Raw genomic sequence first — 9,286 nt, forward strand, 5'->3', positions numbered from 1 at the left:
AATTTGGCGATTTAAAAGTAATTTATTTTAAACTGGGCTTGGACATAGGAAGAAGGTACTAGGGCACATTTTCAAACTTATAGCTGAGCCCCTGCTTAAAGAGATAAAATCGCTTTAAAATCCCTTGATTAAAAAACAAAGTTGATGGGCTTCCCTGGTGGTGCAGTGGTTGAGAGTCCGCCTGCCGATGCAGGGGACAAGGGTTCGTGCCCCGGTCCGGGAGGATCCCGCATGCCGCGGAGCGGCTGCCCCCGTGAGCCGTGGCCGCTGAGCCTGCGCGTCCGGAGCCTGTGCTCCGCAACGGGAGAGGCCACAACAGTGAGAGGCCCGCGTACAGCAAAAAAAAAAAAAAAAAAAAAAAAAGAGGGCTCAGCTGGTGGCGCAGTGGTAAAAAAAAAAAAAAAAAAAGTTGGTCTCAAGCCCAGAGCAGGGCAGAGCCTGCTTGTGAGAATTAAGTGGCTCCAGCTGTGGGGAGAAGCCTAAGGGGGCAGAGCTAGGAGCTGGGCAGCACCTGACAGACTGAAGGTGTTTAACAGTTTATTTTCCATTTAACAAGGCATTCATACCTCAGTGTTGCCTGGCTTCATTTCTCCCCTCAACAATTCTAAGGCAAAATTCACTGTCTCTGTTTGGCAGATAAGGAAATGGGGCTCAAGAGGTTGAGCAACTGGACAAAAGGCAAATCAGAGCTAAAATTTAAACTCAGTTCTCAGAGACAGATTAAGGAGCAAAGCAGTCCTTAGCTGGGGAGCTGCTGGGGGTAAGGGAACATCCCTGGAAAGTGCTGAGACGAAGCAAAGTCTGTTGATAGGGCTTCCTGGCAGATGAACAAGAAATAAGCTCCGTAAGAGGGGGGGGCAGTTGGTGGCAGGGGTAGGTAGAGACTAAGACCTTCAAGGGGAATGCTCCAGGAGCAGTAAGTAGTCTCCGCACTGCCTTCTAAGGACATGGGATCGAGGTTCCCTGAAGGACTTCTGTCTTGGGAGAGGATATGCAGGTGTAGAATCAGAGCTGAATTGCCTGGAAAATAAGTAAGAAACTGGGTGCTTCTATTTCATCCTCCCTCCTGACCCTTCCTCACATGGTACTTAGCCTCTGCTCTCAATTAATGAAGACCATAAAATAACACAGCAATATTGGCTCCCATCTGCTAGTGTCCGCTATGAGTCAGATCCTTCCCACGCATCATTCCATGGATCCTCCCTATGATTCTATGAAGCAGGTATGATCATCATCTCCATTTTAGAATTCTTTTTTTTTTTTTTTTTTTGCAGTATGCGGGCCTCTCACTGCTGTGGCCTCTCCCGTTGCCGAGCATAGGCTCCGGATGCGCAGGCTCAGCCGCTCCGCGGCATGTGGGATCTTCCCGGACCGGGGCACGAACCCGCGTTCCCTGCATCGGCAGGCAGACTCTCAACCACTGCGCTACCAGGGAAGGCCATCATCTCCATTTTAAAGATGAGGAAAGGGAGGCAAAAAGTGACTCTACTCATTATCTATTGCTGTGTAACAAGTTACCCCAAAACTTAACAGTTTACACCTACAATAAACATTTATTATCTCACACATTTCTGTGGGTCAGGAATTTAAGAGCAGGAATTTAAAAACCGGGTGATTCTGGCCTGGAGCACTTCAGGAGGTTCCAGCCAAGATCAACCAGGGCTGCAGTCATCTTAAAGCTCAGCTAGAGCTAGAGGATCCAGCTCCAAGGTGGCCCATGCACATGGCTGGCAAATCAGTTGGTAGCTGGCACGGGATCCCAGTTACTTGCCATGTGGATCTCTCCACTGGGCTGCTTCAGTGTCCTTACAACATAGCAGCTGACTTCCCCCAGAGCAACTGACCCAAGAGAGCAAAGTGGAAGCTGAAATGTCTCTTTTGACTTAGCCTCAGAAGTCACTGTCATTTCTGCAATATCCTAGTGGTTACACAGGTCAGCCCTAATCACTGTGCAAGGGGACTGACTATACAGGGGTATGAATACCAGGAAGTAAAAATCACTGAAGGCCATCTTGGAGGCTTGTTACCACAGTGACAAAGTAATTTACCCAAGATCATGTACATGGGAAGTGTTAGAGGTAGCCTTCGAACCAACGCAGTCACTATGTCACTGTAAGTATTGGTTTGAAGGAGTGGAAGCCAGGCAGGTACTCACAGATCTCCCCTGTCTTGGAGGTATTCATACCTCAAGTCCTGTTCATCTCATTCCAGTGATCAGGAAGGTCAGATGCTTAATCTGATGTGTCAGACAGATACTTTGTCAAAGCAACATGACCTGGGCATGTTTATAAAAGATTGCATAAATCATCACTTGATAGTGGACTTGATGAATCAAAGGGAACCTGGATTCTGGCACTGACTTATTGTGCGACCTAAGGGCAAGTTCCAGCCCCTTTGAGGCCTTTTTTTTTTCTTATCTTTATAATGGGGGCGATTCAGTTCCTTGGGCCCTGAGTGAGCTCTGGCTGAGAGGTTCTGGGATTCCATGCATAGAGCTGTTCACCAGGAATGCTGAGGGAATTCCCCCTCCACTCTCCCTTGATCTCTCAGAACTTTGCCCAAGTGGAATGGAACTCTCAGGTGCAAGGCTCACTTTTCTGGAACCAGGCCAAGCCAGGCCAGGCTGCTCAGCCCAGCTTCACCCGCAGCTGGCTGGCACCATTGTTCCCCCATAAAGCCGGGCCCCTTTCCAGCTGCTGCTGCCCTCGGGGCAGGGGAGAGGCTCAAAGGACTCAGTTGTGTGACTTTCCCCCTCCCCCAGGGCAGGCCTGGGTCACCCAACAGGCTGACTCAGCCCATGCAGGGGAACAAAGGAGATGAGATATGGTTTAGGGAGACATTTACCATTTCCCCCAAAAAACTTCAAAGTAATAATCGTCACTAAAAATCCTCTTATACTTATTTTATAGTTTAGTGGGATATTTAAAAAATTGAGGTGAGGGCATTATAATCATTCAGTGCTTTAGGGACCCATATTTTAATGATTCTACAAAGCATACCTGTTTGCCTTTTAATATCTTTGAATATCTAGAACAGTTGATGACAAGTCAAACTAACTGCGGCATTTTTTTTTTTTTTTTTTTTGGTGTTAGGCGGGCCTCTCACTGTTGTGGCCTCTCCCGTTGCGGAGCACAGGCTCCGGACGCACAGGCCCAGTGGCCATGGCTCACAGGCCCAGCCGCTCCGCGGCACGTGGGATCCTCCCGGACTCATGTCCCCTGCATCAGCAGGCGGACTCTCAACCACTGCGCCACCAGGGAAGGCCAGCTGCGGCATTTTTTAAAAGTAGGAAGTGTTACATAAAATAATGGCACATATTACAATGATGCATCTTAAATTTGGTGAAATACGGTAATTAGGCCCTGTTCCCGGAGGCTGGGCCCTATTGCTATCCCTCCCTCACACCCACACCCACCTCCTCACAGCTGGACTCCTTGTCCTTACCCTGGATTCTTTGTCTTAACCCTGTGTCTCCAATACAATCCTTCAAACTTTTTAAAGCTTTTTCTCTGACCCTGAGGGAATTGTGAGGGGGAGGCTGTCCCCCACTTCTGACCAAGACAGAGAGGTTATTTAGTACAGTGAAAGGGCACAGAAGAGTGAAAAGAAATTTAATTCCATGAGCTAGTTAGGGGAAACACTGGCTGAAAATGCCCACCCTGGCCAGGTAACCATTTGCATGAGTTGTTTTACAACAGGAGGTCCTGGTGAGGAACACAGAACAAACAAGCCACCAACAACTGGGAGAATTGCGGAAAGGTCAAAAGGAGATGCCAGTCCATATGTCCCACCAACCTCCCAGAATCCTCCTCGCTGGAATCCATCTTGGCTGAGCAACCCATACGCCACCAGGAAGGACCCTGAGTCAGAATGATTGGCCAGAGACAACCCAGAAACTAATCCCAGCACCGTGAAACCTGAGATTGCAAGCCACGTGGCACAGCAGTCCTCCTGGGTTTCCTTACCCTGCTGCTCTCTGCCCAGGTGCCCCTTCCCAAAAAAGTCTCTTGCTTTGTCAGCACGTGTGTCTCCTTGGACAATTCATTTCCAAGTGTTAGACAAGAGCCCACTCTTGGGCCCTGGAAGCGGTCCCCCTTCCTGCAACAGTTATCTTATACTGTGTAACAGGCACTATTCTTAGTGTTTCATGTGTGTTAACACATTTAATCCTTACACCTATTTATCAGGTAGCTACTAGTGTATCCCCATTTTAAAAATGAGGAAACTGAGGCACAAAGAGGCAATATAGCTTGCCCCAAATCACCCCACTAGTAAGTGGCAGAACACAGGGGTAAAAAAACAAAGATTTTCCTTTTCCCCAGAGGTAATACCATCAGAAATGTGGTACATATCCTCCCAGATCTTGTTTTTATGTATTTGTGGCATAAACATATAGAAATATATCATTTTGGGGAATTCCCTGGCGGTCCAGTGGTTAGGACTCGGCACTTTCACTACCATAGCCCAGGTTCAATCCCTGGTCAGGCAACTAAGATCCCACAAGCAGCACAGCGCGTCCAAAAAAAAAAAGGAAAAGAAAGGAAACACATCATTTTGCTTTCCAAGGAGGTCATGTTCTTCTGCAATTAACTTTTCCTACTTCGCTCCATGACTTAGAGATTTATTTTCTATACAAGTATATATAGATTTATTAGTTCTTTTTAACTGCTGCCCAGTATTCCAGAGGGTAAATACTGTGAAAATACACCCAAGTACCTATGAGGTACCAGGCCCCATCTTCCATGCTTCACATGTGTATCTCATTTCAGCCCTACAGATTGTGATCACTACCATTCTTGTTGCAACAAAAATAGAAGTGAGGTTTTTTTCCTCTCCTGATAGCAAGGAAAATAAAGGGAACAGTGAACAGGCTAGAGAAGAAACATAAACTGGCCTGAAAGAGTTAATCAATCCTAGTTTTATTTTAACTGTTACTAATCTGTGGTGTCTGTAACTAGATTTGTCCTTCACAAAGTTAACCTGTCACCCCCTAACTCGGTGTAAATTACATCCTGCACCTATCACCCCCTAATTCTGTGTAATTTACACCATGCACCTGGTATTTACTCTCTCTGCACTCTCTTGTAGCAAATCACCTCACCTTAGCTGCATTTCAGAAAGAAGGTCGCAGGCTGATAACCCAGAGAGGAACAGACCCAATTACTGGGTTGTCTGACGCCAGTGGTGACTGTTTTAAAATACTGCAAGAAGAAGAATGCAAGACCTTTACCACTTTGATCCTTATCACTTACCCTGGACTGTAAGTTCCACCTGTAAGACCCCCTGTAATTCCCCAGGAGAGGGGGGGCACAGTTCTTGAGGCACTAGCCTACTGTGTCTTCCCCTTTGCCTGGCAGAGAAATAAAAAGCCTCTCTAATTCTTTTCCTCCAAATCTCTGTCTCCATATTTCTATTCGGCATAGGTACACAGGGAGCCAAAGTTTTTTTGACAACATTCTTTCCATTTTAAAGATGAAGAAACAACAAGGTCCTACAATATAGCACAGGGAACTATATTCAATATCCTATGGGGGCCCTCGGAAAATAGCTGGACTTTGTCTCCTGTGGACATTTTAAGATAACAGTAATGGCAGGGGCAGAGAGGGGCTAAGCACTGCTTGAGTAAAAGATCAAGAGGTTGGGCTTCCCTGGTGGCGCAGTGGTTGAGAGTCCGCCTGCCGATGCAGGGGACACGGGTTTGTGCCGTGGTCCAGGAAGATCCCACATGCTGTGGAGCGGCTGGGCCCGTGAGCCACGGCCACTGAACCTGTGCGTCTGGAGCCTGCGTGTCCAGAGCCTGTGCTCTGCAACGGGAGAGGCCACAACAGTGAGAGGCCCGCGTACCGCAAAAAAAAAAAAAAAAAGATCAAGAGGTCACATATTCCTCATCCTTGGGGTCAGGGAGGCCTTGACTGCACATGCACAGAAAGGCTCCTTGGGGGTCAAAAGGGGAGGGGACACCAGACCATAATAAGTTGTGCTAACTCCCCCAAAGGCCCTTGTGATAAAATCCATCTTGGTTAAAGGATGTGCACACACATACGGGAGGGCCCTGAGACAAATCAGTGATGGGGTAAAAAGAAAACAAGACAATTGGCCAGAGGAAAACAAAGATATGGAAGCCTGCCCCTTATAAATGATTTAAACTTCCCAAAGGTGTGACTTTTTCCTAAGCTCACCCCTGAGTCTGTCGGCATGTACTCTGCTTTTCTAATAAACGCTCTACTTTCCTCTCTACCTTCTGTCTCCTTGTCAAAAATTTTTTTCAAGGCAGACAGGAGCTGGGGCCCAGACTTCAGCTGCTGGCCCTCACGGTCTAGTGGTTAAGATCTGGCGCTCTCACTGCCACGGCCAGGGTTTGATCCCGGTCTCACTTCCAGCTGCTGCTCACTGCTGTCTCTCCAAAATCAAACTCACAGAATCTCCTGGATGTAGGGAGAGCCAGGCTTGGAGACTACCTAGCTAAGGTCAGTGCCCTACAACATGGGGCAGAATTGGCCCTATGAAGACAGCACTGTTGCCAGCAGCAGCCCAGACATGGCTGCCCCATAGTCTCTGTGGACCTGTGAGTGTCTGACTGGTGGAGCCTAGGGCATATGACTATACCCTAGCAGCAAGGGTGGAATTTCTAGTTCCTGGTATGGTAGCAGGGCTCTGTTTCAGAGGCAGGGGATTTTCCCCAAACAGAGGAAAGGAGTTCAGATGATGGGTGGCTGAAAAGGATGATTAATATCCTTCATTAGAAGCAACAATGAAGAAGGAGCCCTGGCATATGAAGAAGGTTCTGAGATGCACGTGGTTGTCAGGATACCAGGGGCCTGTGTTTGAGAGGGCCCTAGGGGAAGCAGTATCCTTTCTGAAAGCTTTGGAGGGGAGACTACAGAGACCCTGAAGGAAGGGGAATTCTGGGAAGGTCAAGAAGTGTATTTTGTATGGAAAATAGAGGTTCAGAGGCTATGGAGGAAACATTTAGATAGGGACTGATAGGAGAGGGGCTAGGGGTAGGGGAGCCTGGAGCAGCAAGCGGTGATGGTATGGTTGAGGGTGGGAGTGCTGGAAGCAGGACAAGAGTACGGCCATGGTGGGAACTGAATTCAGATCCTGATAGGGTGAGAATCTTAGTGCAAGAGGCTGGAGCCAATGTCCTCATTCTGCCCCAACCCCCTCTGGTGGGAGTACCTGCGGAGGGTCCCTGAGCAATCCTGGCATGGCCTCAGAGAGGTAGTGAAGGTGTCGTGAAATTTGTGATGGGGCAACCTGGCCCTGAGCATGGCATTGAATGTCCCTGTGGGCAGAGTGTCACTACATCCAAAGCAAGATTGTGCTTACCTCCCCATATTTGTGCCTGTTGCCCCCAAGGAAGTTTCCCAAGCAGAGATTACAACTAATTTCCTTTTCTATCCCCAGGGGTGAGTACTGGATTGGGAGCTGGAGAAAACTAGGCCTAACCTGACTTGTCTGTTAATTTGCTGTGTGACTTTAGACAAATCAGTCAACCTCTCTGAGCCTCAATTTCATTATGTCTAAAACCTTGATCTCTGAGGCCCTCCTAGATTTACTACCTATGATTCTCTTACCTCTTCTTTCTAACCTAGCTGGTATATATGATTACATTGTATGAGTACATCATATTTTATTATCCTGTTGATGGATATCAGGTTGCTTCTAATACTTTGCATTTACAAACAATGATACAATGAATGGCACTGTACACATGTCTTCTTGTGCAAATGTGTGAATTTCTCTCAGTTATAGACTTGGGAATGGAACTGGTGAGTCAAAGGGAATGCACACCTTCAACTTTGCAAGTTATTGCTAAATGGCTCTCCAAGTGGTTACACCTATTTACTCCTCCCCTACCAGTGAAGCATGAGAAGTCCTAGTGCTCCCCATCCTTGTTAACACTTGGTACCGACAGACTTGTTAGTGTTTTGATTAAAATAGATCATACAGTTAAGTAAATAAAATGTACTTGTCATAAGTGCTCCTATAACTGGGAATTCCCTGGTGGTCCAGCGGTTAGGACTCCGCACTTTCACTGCCGAGGGCCCAGGTTCGATCCCTGGTTGGGGAACTAAGATCCCACAAGCTGCATGGTGCAGCCAAAAAATTTTTAAAATAAAAAACAAAGAAAACCCCATACAACCACTACCCAGATTAAGATATTTCCAGACCACTAGAAGGCTCCCCTACCTAGTTCAGAGTCCCCCACCCGCTTACCAAAGTAACTACTATTCTAACTTCCATAAACATAAATTAGTTTTGCCTGTTCTTGAACTTCATACAAGTGGAACTACACAGTATGTGATCTTTTTTGTTTAGCTTCTTTCACTGAAAATAGTATCTGATATTCATCCATGTTTCAGGTGTACCTGTAGTTTCTTCTTTTTTTTTTTGCGGTACGTGGGCCTCTCACTGCTGTGGCCTCTCCTGTTGCGGAGCACAGGCTCCAGACGCGCAGGCTCAGCGGCCATGGCTCATGGGCCCAGCCGCTCCGTGGCATGTGGGATCCTCCCGGACCGGGGCACGAACCCGTGTCCCCTGCATCGGCAGGCGGACTCTCAACCACTGCATCACCAGGGAAGCCCTGTTCTTTTTATTACTGTATAGAATTCTATTGTATGATATACCACAATTAGTTTATTCATTCTCTAGTTGGTGAATTGTTTTCAGTTTTGGTCTATTATGAATAAAGTTACTACAGACATCTGTGAACTAATCTTTTTGTGAAAATAGGAACTCATTTCTCTCTTTTAGGTATAGACCTAAAAGTGGAAGTATTGGGTCATAGGGTATGCATATGTTCAGCTTTAATAGATTCTGCCAATTTTCCAAAGTGGTTGTACTCATATTCACTCCCACCAGCAGTGTAGGAGCGTTCTTGTTGCTCCACATCCTCCCCAACAATGGCATTATCAGTCTTCCTAATTTTAGCCATTCTGATTAGTGTATCTCTTGGTTTTATATATATTTCCCTGATGGGTGATAATGTTGAGTCATCCTTATACACTTATTGGCCATTGAGATACTTAATTATGTGATGTGCCTGTTCAAGTCTTCTGTTCATTCTTTCTTCATTTTATTCTTTTAACTGGATTTGTCTTATTCTCATTAACTTATAGAAGTTCTTTATGTTTTCTGTATATGAGTCTTTGGTCAGATATATGTATTGTAAATATCTTTTCTCAGTCCCTGCTTGTTTTTTACTTAATGAGGAAAAATCATAAATTTCTCAATGGCAGGACAATCAAACTAAGTCAGAATTGAAACACACACAACCTTAGTA

The 9,286-nt window shown here is 46.4% G+C and overlaps 1 non-coding gene across 1 annotated transcript; it reads left to right on the forward strand.

The window, feature by feature from the left end:
• Positions 1 to 8,001: 8,001 nt before the first annotated feature.
• On the forward strand, positions 8,002 to 8,074 carry TRNAE-UUC (transfer RNA glutamic acid (anticodon UUC)). The gene has a single exon. It is a non-coding gene; the product is annotated as a tRNA-Glu (tRNA).
• Positions 8,075 to 9,286: the final 1,212 nt, after the last annotated feature.

The sequence above is a fragment of the Lipotes vexillifer genome, unplaced genomic scaffold (assembly GCF_000442215.2).
Source record: "Lipotes vexillifer unplaced genomic scaffold, Lipotes_vexillifer_v1.1 scaffold397, whole genome shotgun sequence".
NCBI classification, from domain to species: domain Eukaryota; kingdom Metazoa; phylum Chordata; class Mammalia; order Artiodactyla; family Lipotidae; genus Lipotes; species Lipotes vexillifer.